The 12626-nt window shown below is 50.7% G+C and overlaps 1 pseudogene; it reads left to right on the top strand.

Moving 5' to 3' along the window:
• The first annotated feature begins 11806 nt into the window (after positions 1–11806).
• Positions 11807–12199, top strand: LOC142446604 (ras-like GTP-binding protein Rho1; annotated as a pseudogene).
• The last annotated feature ends 427 nt before the right edge of the window (positions 12200–12626 follow it).

Raw genomic sequence — 12626 nt, 5'->3', positions numbered from 1 at the left:
TTACTCCTGAGGACAAGATCTATCAATGTCCAGTCTCTTCAGACTCATGGCGACCCTGGAGGACAGAGTCGGCCTGCCCCCTAGGGTTTCCAAGGCGGTCATCTCTATGGGAACGAGGAAGCTGCTGAGCCACCAGGACCTGTTTCCAGGGAACCAGTGGGGCTATCCCTCACCCCTGCCCTTCCAGCCCCCTGCCTCCTCCACCACTCGGTGAGGGGCTGGCAGTCTGTCCAGCTGGGAGACAGGAAGTAGTATTACCACCCAGCAGCAGTTTCCCACTAAATGCCTTCAACTGCTCCCTGAAATAAAGTCGGTGTAATCCATAAGATTCAATTATGGTTATCAAGCAATTAGGCTCACCACAGCGAGGATATTACATAATTAATGCTCAATCCCCATCCGGCAGCTTCTGAAAGTGACACAGGTAACTCGCCTCACTCACCCCCATCTCTGGGAGGGGATCAGGGGACCCAGCCAGGAAGCTTCCCTGAGAGAGAGCAGAGAGGCCCAGAGGAGGTTGTTCCTTAGAGAAGGAGCCCTCACGGCCCCACGGGGCGGGAGCACGTGGGTTCAAGTCCTGCCACTGCTGCTGATTGGTGGAACAGCACTGTTGGCACTGTCGTCGTTGTGGTTATTGTTAGGTACCATCAAGCTGGTTCCTCACGGCAATGGTGAACACAACAGAACCAAGCACGGCCCAGTCCTGCGCCATCCTCACCACTGCCCCCGTGCCTGCGCCCACGGATGCAGCCACCGTGACGTGACCACGATATCCTTCCCTGCAGCATTAGGCAAGTCGCTATGCCTTTTGGAGCCTCGATGTCCTCATCCCTGAACTAGGAGGCTCAGTGATAACCCACCTCCTCGGGCTGCGGGGAGAATGAGATGGGAATGCTTGCTTGTTGCTCCTCAGCCCTGGTCGGGTTGATTTCATTCTTCCTCTCTCTGGGCTTCAGCTGCCTCGTCTGTGAAGTGGGGCGAAGGCATCCCGCCATCTGTAAACTCGGAGGGTCACCGTGTAAACCAGAGACCGTGTGTGTGGGGGGGGGGGTGTCTGGGCCACTTGGGATACCACCCAGTCTGGCCTCTGTCCCCTCGGGGCTCACCCATGGCAGGCGGCCACCCAGCTCGAGGGGTGCAAACCCAGTGGCCTGGGTGGGTAGACAAGAGAGGGGTCGCTTTCAAGCCAGGGTGTGTGGCGGTCACGGGGCCACTAGTGACGGAAAGCAGTGGAGCAGGAGAGGAGCCGACAGGAGTGGGGCGGGTGAGTGGGAGGGAGGAGGCGGCTGGCTTCTGGGAGAACAGTTAGGACTTCCCATGGACATACAGACACTAAGACACGTGCACAGACACACACCCCCCTGCACGATACAAGCCAAGTGCACCCACATGGACATGCACAGAGATGCACACACACAGACACACACGTGCACACACAGACACACAAGAGGCATGCATGTTCACCATCAGCCGCGTCCAAATTGGGGCTAGCCATTTCCCACCTGGAGCCCAGGCAGTAAAATAGAGATAGATCGGCCGGTAACCCAAAAAGGGCATGGTCTGCCAGAGGAAACTTCTGTCCTGGTGATCTGCACCCATCAGATTAAAAACCAACCAACCAAGCACTGCCATTGAGCCTGGCCCAACTCGTGAAGTTTGCGAGGTTGTACATCTTCAGGGGACCGGCTAGCCTGGGTTTGCTCCCGCAGAGCTGCTGTGGCGTTTGGGCCACTCACCTGGCGCTTCGCGGAGGGCGCTAACGATTTTCCCACGGCCCTTTCTCGCTACGGGTGTGATTCCAAGGTTGTCCACAAGAGAGTGCTCAAGGAACTCGGGCTCAGGAGTCCCCGGCGAGCCCATGCCTGGAGAGGCGTCCAGGTCACCCGGGACCCGCCCTTTTGTTCTCGGAGAAAACTGAGGCTCAGGAGAGATTTGGGGAGGGAGAAGGAGAGGCTGGGAGGTGGCAGGTAAGCGCCGCTCCCAATGCCCTAGCTCTGTGACCCTGAGCCAGTTACTTGCCCTCTCCGGTTCTCAGGAATTGGCTTTCCCCGGCCCAGGCTTCCCTCCACCGACTCCTGGATCCAGAAACAGCTGGCCCTTCGGGTTTTCAGCTCACGCTCTGCGTTTCGATCTCAGTTCAGGGTCACCTGCCCAGGTGGGCTTGTCTCTCATTTTATTTGCGTCAGAGCACCACTAGTTGAAGCTATCCCGTGTGTTAATTTGCATGGGTGTTTATTTTGTCTCCTCCAGGAGAATGTGAACTCGCTGGGAGAAGGGATCTGGGGTATCCTGGTCACCCCATTACCGCCAGCGCCCAGAGCCAAGCCTGGCCCACGACCGGCGTCCAGAGCCTGCGCGGCCTCGGCTGTGTGCCGGCGCTGCCCTCTGGTGGCGCCGCGTCCCCATCGCACCTGGTTGCCTCCAGGGTCTGTGGCCAGAGGATTACGGGGAGTATCAACCACCAGTCATTCAAGGGCCAGCCTAGGCATCAAAAAAGACAAGGTCAGTGTCAGCTAGGGGCCCTGCCCCGGACAGGTTCCTGCAAGGTAGAGAAACGACGTTTTATAAAACCAGTCCGACTGGCCCATTGCACAGACAAAGTCACCAGGGCTCAACCCCGGACAGAAAGGTTTGCCCAAAATAATCCTGGAGCATCCCCTCCCCTACTTTCCACCTCCCCTCCCTTCCCTGGTCCCCCCATGATCTATGTGTATTGGGTGGTCATGTTTTATGCAAATCCTAGTCAACAACATAGGTAGCCCCTCCATCGGTAGGGAATTGTGCAATTCTTGTGGTTTCTTTGTTTGTTTGGGATGGGGGAGTTGTGTTTTAACTAGGCGACTTGCATTATTGACACCCTGGTGCATAAACAGATCACCCTGGTGGCCTAGTGGTCATGCATTGGGCTGTTAACTGCAAGGTCAGCAGTTCAAAATCACCAGCAGCTCTTCAGGGGAAAGATCCAACTTTCTATTCTCCTAAAGAGTTACAGCCTCAGAAACTCACAAAGGGCAGTTCTACCTGGCCTGTAGGGTCACTAGCAGTCAGTATGAACTCAATGTCCATGAGTTTGTTTGTTTGTTTGTTTGTTTGGTGGATTAACAGGAGCCCTGGTGGCCTAGTGGCTTAGCCTTGCGCTTGGCAGTTTGAAGCCACAAGCTGCACCCTGGGAGCAAGACAAGGCTTTCTACTCCCATAAAGATTTAATGTCTCAGAAACCCACGGGGGAGAGGGGTCGCTATGAGCAGAACGGAACATTTCTCAGAGCTCTGCTGTCTCTCTCACGGTCTGATAACCACAGGAATTGCAGCCCCACCACCCAACAGCTCCTGGGACCCCTGGGGGCATGGTCAGAAAAGACTCCCCTGAGTCTCAAAGTCAACTCTTGCTGTCTGGAGTCCCTCCTTGGTGCACATGAACTGCCAATAGAAAGGGCAGCAGTTCAAGTCCACCCACGGGCACCCCAGAGGAAAGGCCTGGCAACTTCTGGAAACCAGCCATTGCAAATCCTAAGGAGCACAATTCCACACCGCAGCACCCACACATCTCCATGCCCCCCACCCTTCCATCAGTCTGTGGTTGTCTTGTGGCTCCGTTGCAGTTTCCCTCCTGATCCCGGAGCCTGCAGGTGCTTCCAGTCCCTGCTGGGGAGACAGGTGGGGAGCAGAGGATCACTAGGCCTGGGGGCAGAGGGGTAGGTCCCAACCCAAACATCTGTCCTCTGTCACTCTCAGACTCTGGGCCTCCTCTCGGATATGAGGCGGGGACATGAGCTCAGGGACCATTCAAGCAGCCCTTCCCTATCCTGCGACAGTCACGGGACACTGAAGAATCAGTCTGTCTGCCGAGTGGGTCGTGAGTGCAGGACTTGAGCCACCACGCTCTGAAATGTCTCAAAGGTGCACCGCTGAGCCTCCTTGACTCTGTCCGCACCCTTCCTTGTCCTTCCACCAGCCTTTAACAAGGCCACCTTCAACCAGCCACACCCTCCAAATCAAACCAAAACACCAAACCCACTGTCACTGAGTGGACTAGCCTCCAGCTCCAATTTCTGACACTGCCAGTCTCTTTGGGAGCTGAGACAGCCTCGTCTTTCTCTCTCAGGGTGGCTGGTGGGTTTGAACTGTGGCCCTTGTGGGTAGCAGCTGACCTACCTCCCCACCCAGCTGGCCATGCCCTCACACCTAACCCCCAGCCTCAAACCCAAACCAAACTCCCTGCCATCAAGCCAAGGCTGACTCATAGCAACCTGACGCAGGTTTCCAAGATTGTAACTTTGATGGGAGCAGAGAGCCCAGTCGGTCTCCCTCGGAGCTGCAGGTGGTTCTGAACTGCAGACCGCGCAGGTGGCAGCCCAACGTGTAACCCCCGCATCCTCAGGGGCTCCTCCCACCCCAAGCCCGGCCCAGGTCAAACGGGTTTCTCAGTGTCATTGGTAATGCTCACTTACCGTGGCGCTGGCAGTAACAGCCGCGGCAGCAGGCCTTTTAAGTGCCTGGTCCGCGGCTGGGTTGGGCTTGCACAAGCCTTTTCTCATTTAATCCTTAGAGGAATCCATGAGGCGGATTCTATCATTAGGCTCCACTCTTCAGGCCAGGAAATGAGGTTTACAGCAGTGAAACTCGCTCAAGGTCACGGAGCAAGTTCGCGACGGGCGTCGGGAGTTTGAAATCACGCCGGTGCAGTTGCGTAGCAATGTAATTGCACCGTTAGTGTCCTCGTCCAAGCTTCGGGTCTGGGAGGCTTTTTTGGTTGTAATTCAATGCCCTAATCTGTGTTCAGCCTGCTCGGTTTGTTTGGTAATGTCGCTACGCGCGGCCAATTTTGTCTTCCGCTCTCAGCGAGTACAAATATTCCGTGGGATTTGTGAAAACATAGCTAAATAGGCAAAGTGGACATGGATGACTGAAAATGAATCTATAAAATGAAACAACCTAGAAAGCGGACAAAATTGCTTTCCAAATGTGTAAGGAAATGGCAGACTCTCCCTGGGGGGCGGGGGGGGGGGGCAGTGACCTCATCAAGACACGAACTAATGGCTGTAAACATCCAACCAAATTTCTTTCCGCTGACTCACTCAGAGCCAGAAAGAAAGCCTGAGTTTTGAAACACCCCAAAACCAGACCCACTGCCGAGTACATTCTGATGCTTAGCGAACTGGCCCCCGCCCCCTTGCATGGTCTACGGAAAAGAACTGCCCCGTGGGATTTTCAAAGCCATGACTCTTTCCAGAAGCCGCTGCCATGTTTCTCTCACATCAAGTGGGTGGTGGGTTCAAACTTCTGACCTTCTGGTTAGCAGCCAAGCACTTTAACCACGGTGCCCCAGGGTGCCTCTTTAAACAAGCCCACCCTTGCTGGAGGCACTGAGGCTGGATGAAGCACAACTCTACTGCCCTGCGATCCTCTTTCAGCTTTACAACTGACATCTACCCTGGTGGTGTAGTGGATTACGGGTTGGGCTTGGGGGACATATACCTCGGACCTTGGCTTCCAGAGAGAAAGGATTCACTCCGAAGCCTGGATCCTGAGTTTTATGACAGATAGAAGTTGCGGGTTTTACCCAGGCACCCCCCCCCTCAGGGCCCTTCACCCCTGCAAGTGGCATCCTGAAGCCAGTGGAGGTGGCTGCATGGCCTCTGAGGAGCAGCTTGAATTCCGGCTTTTCGGGTCCTCCGCTGGGAGACGTGGTCGACGATCCTGGCCCATCCCAAGGGCTGAATTGAACTCGCCTGGCCCAGACGGGTCAATCCAGGTGTATAACCCACCTAGGTGTACCACCTCTCCCTGGCCGTGAGCTCAACCCTCTGAACATGTGCAGTAGACACCCCAGCCCCTGTGCTAGCTACCTAACAAAGCCACTCACCACCATGTGGGGGGAAGATGAAGCTTGCTACTCTCAGAACGAGTTACGGTCTTGGAGCCTGACAGGGTCAGTCTGACTCTGCCCTGAGGGTCCTGGATGGGCTTCTTCCCTTGGCTCACCTGCTTTACCAAGCATGATGGCCTTCTCTGGGGACTTCTGTTAACATGACCCTAGAGTGGGAGAGGAAATCCTGCCGCCTTCACTTCCAAGGACGCTCCTGGCTGGACTTCTTCCAAAACACTTTTGTTCATGCTCCTGTCGGTCCGCGTCATTCTCAGTCCCCTTTGCAAACACCAGAGTTCAACGGCATCTGCTATCCTGCACCTGCATCGGAGGTGAAAGGACCTTGACTTGGGCCCTTCAGTCCTCCGAGTGGCATCCTGACTCTCTAACCCTGTCACAGTGCTCTTTTGCCACAGGTTTGCCCAGCGCAATACTTCATTTACTTGCCTGCCTGCTGCATCCAGGGGCATTCACTGGGCATCCAAGTCAAGGGAAGCCTTAGGCAACGCCAGCCTCTCCTCTTTCTCTCCTTCGGTTGCTTACCAGTTGTCCAGCTGTGAGGTCACAGACTTGGATCTGCATCAGGAAGGACTTCAAATCCGCTTCACTTGCGGCAAGCCAGCTGATGGCAGCTGCTTATCACGACTGGCCGGTGAGTCGTCTTCCAACGCTGGTATCGTATTCTTCTTGGTATCGCCTACAGCTTCGTAGTCTTTGCTCAGGAGCGAGTGTGGATAAGGAGAGTGAAAGGGTACAACCTGGCCCCCACCTCTCCTAATGCAGCATTGCCTGCCTCTTTGCAAACCACCGCCCCTTGGTCTGTGTTCGGTCTCATCATGAGCACAAGTAAGTGCTCTGGAATGCCTGTTCTTGGCAGTTACCCAAGGTTGGTTATGATGCGCACAGTTCAAGGCCTTTGCAGTCAATAAAGCACAAGTGAACATCTTTCTAATATTCTCTGCAGTCAGCCGATATCCACCTGATATCAACAACGACAGCCTTCGCCCTAAGTCCTCTCCTGAATCTGAACTGCCGGTAGCTCCCTGTCAAGTGGTCATTTTTAAATTGTCCTCAGCAAAATTTTCCGTGCATATGGTAGTGATAAGATCGTCAGAGAACTTCTGCATTCTATTGGATCACCTTTTTTTTGAAATGGGCACAAATGCACGGGGTTACCCCCCTCCAAAAAAAAACATGGAAAAATGTTTAGCTAGGCGGAGCTTTCACAGTAATGCACATTTTTCATAGAAAATTGCTCTGAGTTAGTGCACCCAGTGGCGTCCCTGGGAAGGTTCTCTCTGGTCACAGTGAATTGTTTCGTAAAAGCAGTTTCACTCAAATCTCGTTTTTTTGTGATGACCGATTTAAGAAAACAATCATGCAGCTGTGAAATTTTGTTTCCTGCTCAGGAAAAATGCCACAGAAACCTTTGTGATGTTGAACTCAGCTTACAAGGATGGTGCTCTGGGAAAAAGTCAAGTGTACAAGGAGTTTTCTCGCTTCAAAAGGGTGAAATGTCAATTGGTGACAAACCTTGTTCTGCATGTCCGTCACCTTCCCAAGTGGACAGAAATGTTGGCAAAGTGTGTGCCCTTGTGCTTGAAGATCGACGACGGACCATTGAAGAGAGGGGGAGTGATCTGGACTGTCTTGGAGCTCAGTTCAGAGAATTTTAATGGAAGATTTGGGAATGAGAAGGGTCGCTGCAAAATGTGTGCCCCGGGTTCTGACTGACCCGGAAAAAGAGCGCTGAGTGGAAATGTGCCGTGATTTGAAAGAACAGCTCCAAAGCGACCCAGACTTTTTCCCAAGGTCATTACTGGTGATGAGGCATGGTACTGTTCTTACGACCCCAAAAGAAAACACCAGTCAAGCCATAGAAGGTGCCATTGTCACCTCACCCAAATAAAGCTCATCAAGTTAAATCAAAGATCAAGACTGTGGGTTTTTTTTGTTTGTTTGGTTGGTTTGACGTGAGAGGGATAGTGCATTTGGAGTTCATTCCACCAGGTCAGACTGTTAGTCTAGTTTTCTATTTAAAGGTTCTGAAAAGATAGTGTAATCGTGCGCAACAAAAAAGGTCTGATTTGTGGCAGACGAATGGTTTTGCCATAACAATGCACCTGCTCACGCAGCCATCTCAGTGCTCCAGTTTCTTTTGCAAAAACCAGCCTGCCTCTCTTGCCCCAAGCACCTGACTCACCTGGCCTTGCTCCGTATGATTTCCTTTCATTTCTTCAAATGAAGAGAGACAAGAAAGAACAGCAATTTGATGAAGTCGAAGAGGTGAAGACACAAATGAGGGAGGTGCTGTCAGCCATCCAAACAGATGAGTTTGAAAAATGTTTCCCAGAATGGAATCACAGATTTGACAAATGTATTAAGTGTAATGGAGAGTACTTTTAAGATATTAAGGTTGTTTTTATGTTTTAAAATTTTTTAACGACTCACCCACTCACTGACTCACTGACTCACTCACTCACCCACTCACCACTCACTCACTCACTCACCACTCACTCACTCACTCACCCACTCACTCACTCACTCACTCACTCACCCACTCACTCACTCACCCACTCACTCACTCACCCACTCACTGACTCACTCACCCACTCACTCACCCACACACTGACTCACTTACCCACTCACTGACTCACTCACCCAAAAAAAAAAGAAAAGAGAAAAAAAGTTTTTAACATATAACTTTGAAAAAATCCAGGTTTTGGGGGGTACCCCCTATGCATCTCTTAAGGTGAGTTGGCCAGAGAGCAGTTTTCTAAATATCTTGACCAACACTGGTTTGTGTTTCCATCACTGGGTCAGTTTGTTGAAGCACTTCGGGGTGGTATTCCATCAATTCCTGGCGTCTTGGTTTTTGCTAATGCTTTCAGTGCAGCGTGGACATCTTCCTTCCGTACCTTCAGTTCTTAGTCATAGGCCACTTCTTGAAAGGGTTAAACATTGACCAATTCTTTTGGGTATAGTGACTCCTTCCATCTTCTTTTGATGTTTCCTGCATTGTTCAGGTCCTTGACCATAGGATCCTTCAATAGTGCAACTTGAGGTTTAGTTTTTTTTCTTCAGTTCTTTCCGCTTGAGAACTGCTGGGCATATTCTTCTCTTGGGGTTTTCTAACAGCATGGTTTTGCACATTTCTGTGTAAAACTGTGCCTCATCTCCCTGCACTGCCCTTTGGCATTCTCAATTCAGTGCTTTTATTTAATCATTTCTTCCATTTGCTGCAGAAAAGCTACGTTCAAGAGCAAATTTCAGCATCTCTTCTGACACCCACTTTGGTCTTTTTCTTTCTTGTTGTTCTTAATGAGCTTTTGCTTTTTCCATGTACGATGCTCTTGATGTTATCCCACAACTCATCAGGTCTTCGGTCATTGGTCTCTAAATTCAGGGTCGTATTTTGGTGCTCATGGACTTGTTTCGATTTTATTCTGCTTCAACCTGAATTTACATATGAGAAATTGATGGTCACGGCGCTCCTAATCTGAGACCAAAAGAACTAGATAGTGCCCAGCGCCCCCTCCTGACCATTTGAACCAGGGACATGATGGAAAGTCCCAGATGGAAAGAAAGAAAGCTCAAATTCCTAAAAGAGAGAAAAAAAAGGGGGGTGAGGGGTGTGGTCAAACCTACTAGACCAACAGAGTCTAAGAAGAACCCCCAAGACTGACCCTGACGTAACCATCGAACAGGGATGGGAACCGTTTTCACAGATCACCTCTCAGCCAAATAACAGATGGGCGTATAAAGCAAACACACCTGTGAGTGATGCACTGCCTTAAACAAATGCTGACCAAGCAGCCTCGGCCCATAAAGCAACGGTGAGAAGTCAAGGAAGGAAAAGGAAGCTAGATCCACAAAAAGAGGGCAACGGTGACTAGTGACATGCTCGTGGAATGTCAAAATGGTAACCATCGATGCAGAACAAGTTGTATTAAAATCATTAAAGGGAAATCTAAAGCATAATAGAATATCATGTTTTTAAAGAGAAATCTCCCAAGATATAAATCATTCCCAAATTGACATTTTTCTTAAGAGGATAATGGTCTAAATTAATAACTGTACATTAACTACAGCTCTTAAAAGTTGCCTTGTTTGATGTGGAAGATGCTGTTGAGCCAAACAAGCCTACAAAGATTGGGATTTGTAAAGATCATACAGCTTCCATGATCCTGTGTATTCTGATATTCTTACTGAAAATTCTAATAACTTCTGCTGATTCGAGAAGACCAGAACATGTGCCCTAAAGTTCTTGCTGACACACACTCTCTTAATATCCACGTGAACTATCAGGCCGGTCCCCAATCTATTCAAATATCTGAAACTTTGTAACTATTGCATTTGCTCATGATGTCAGCAGCTTTCATAATGATTATTGAACGCACTGCTATTTTTATCCTGAAATAATATATATACATATCTATTCACCGGCTGATGAAATCGCTTCCATTTATAACCCAAAAGGAGGCTTTCAGCTCGTTACTTCTTCGGTGCTCAGCTCTGTTTGAGAATAAATGTTCAAATATCAGTGATAAATCCTGCTGACCTGCCTTCTCTGTATTCCTTATGTAATTAGATCTGTTAAATTGTCAAAAGGGAAGAGCCTTTCTTGATCACAGGATCATTAATCTCGCAGTCCCGGGGATGTCATAAATGGTACCATAATAAGCATTCAACTATATGGCCTGCCAAAGGCCAAACCAATCAGTTGCCAGAGAGTTGCTTCCAACTCCCGGACCGCTCCTGGGCCAGAGTCAAACTGCTGCAAAGGTTCCCCTGGCTGGCTGTGGGAAGTACAGGCCAGACCTGTCCTCTGTGTGGACTCGAACCGCCCACCCTTCGCTTAGCAGCCAAGTATGCTAACCTTTTACCACCAGGGGACTCCTCCCAAGGCCGATGCCCCGCTTCCACAGAGTTTGGCCGAGTTGCAAGGCGGTGACCAAACAGGTGCACGCTGACTTTCAGTGATCTCCATCTTGATCGGGACGCCTTTTAGAGGGAATCAGAAGGCAGTCAGCTCCCTATCAGACCAGCTTCCTTTTTTATTTATTTTCAATCATTTTATTGGAAGCTCTTACAGATATCTGAACATTCCGTAGTTCAATCACATCGAGCTGTATTGTACAATCGCTACCACAATCAGTTTCAAAACATTTTCTTTCTTCTTGAGCTCCTTGGTATCAGCTCCCCATATCCCCCCATCTACACTACCCCCCAGGATCCTCCCCCACCCCTATAATAGGTTTTTTGATGTTTGGGTTTTTTCCACCATATCTTACAAAATTCTATATATCCATCCACATACAATTCTGTTGTCCGATCCCATTGAGTGAGGTTATACAGTCATCAATTCTATCAGCTCCCTATTCCCCCCTTCTCGGCCCAATCTCTTCCTGTACCCTCAGGGAACCGTTACTCCTGTTACTGTTTCTGAAGGGTTCTCTATCTTAGCTTTCATGTGCCAAACAATCTTAAATATACAAATGAACATACACAAATCTAACATGACTATGAGGTGAAACAAATAAAACCCATAACAGTAAGGGGAGGAAATATTAAAGATCTAGAGGATAGTTATGTGGTTCATCAGGGCCATACCCTACCCTGGATTTATCATCGGACTGCGAGGAAGGGGGACTTCAAACACACTGGTAACAAGAAATTCCGGTAATGAGGATGCAGGGGCTAAAGCACTCAGCTGCTACCCTGAAGATCAGCGACTTGAGCACACAGGAGAAAGATGAGGCCGTCTATTCCCACAAAGATTGACCGTCTGAGTCCCCCTCCCTGCAGCGAGTGGCCAGCCTCTCTGAGCTGGAGACTCAAGGATCGCCGACAGGGTGCCTTTCATCCGAGCGGTTCAGGGGACTTTGTAGGACTCCCCCCCACATGAACTGCAAATCTCACAGCACATCGGTGCGTGATGACGGCTGCCGGGAAGAAACTGGTGATTGGTGGTGGTGGAGCTGGTGGGCAGACCTGCTTGCTCAGCCCTCAGCAAGGATCGGTTCCCAAAGTGTAGGTGCCCACTGTGTGAGCACTGAGTGGCGGATACTGAAGTGGACAGGATGCAGGTAGAGCTGGCTTTGAGCCACACAGTGGGGCAGGAGGACTGTGACCATCAGAGGCCCCTCCCCTCCCCGACACTGATGTTATCCTGATGGGCTTCACCATCGACAGACAGCCCCCGATCGTTGAGAAAACCACCCAGAGAAATGGACCCTGCAAGTCAAGCCTTTCTGTCCCGATGTGCCCATCATCTAGATTGGGAACAAGAAGAATCTTTGGATTGATGAGCCCCCCAGGCAGGAGCTAGCCAAGACACTGCAGGAGACCGGCAGGCCCGAAGAAGGCAGAGAGATGGCCAAGGGGGTTGGTGCTTTGGGCATACACGGAACTTGTTCGGCCAAGCCCAAAGACGGAGTGAGGAAGGCGTGTGAAATGGCCCGAGAGGGGCTCTGCACGCCAGGCATGGGGCAAATGTCTGCGTGTCTTGTCGTGTGAAAATGCCCTTGTGCTGTTCATGTTCAAGAGCTGCTTAATCTTAGTGTGTGATTCCTGGCATTTCTCATGCATCCACAATTGACCCAAGATTACCAATCACAAGTCTCCTTGCTACCAGTGTTTTGAAGCCAACCATGATGACTAATGATGTCCAACCCCTCTGGCCCAGCAGGGCCCTTCTGAAGGCCCACTAACAGCCCTCCTCTGCACTCCCACCTGACACACCAGGAGCTCAGCCC

Source organism: Tenrec ecaudatus, chromosome 4, assembly GCF_050624435.1.
Source record: "Tenrec ecaudatus isolate mTenEca1 chromosome 4, mTenEca1.hap1, whole genome shotgun sequence".
Lineage (NCBI taxonomy): Eukaryota > Metazoa > Chordata > Mammalia > Afrosoricida > Tenrecidae > Tenrec > Tenrec ecaudatus.
The sequence above is the reverse complement of the archived record's forward strand: the minus strand, read 5'-3'. Positions and strand labels throughout refer to the sequence as shown.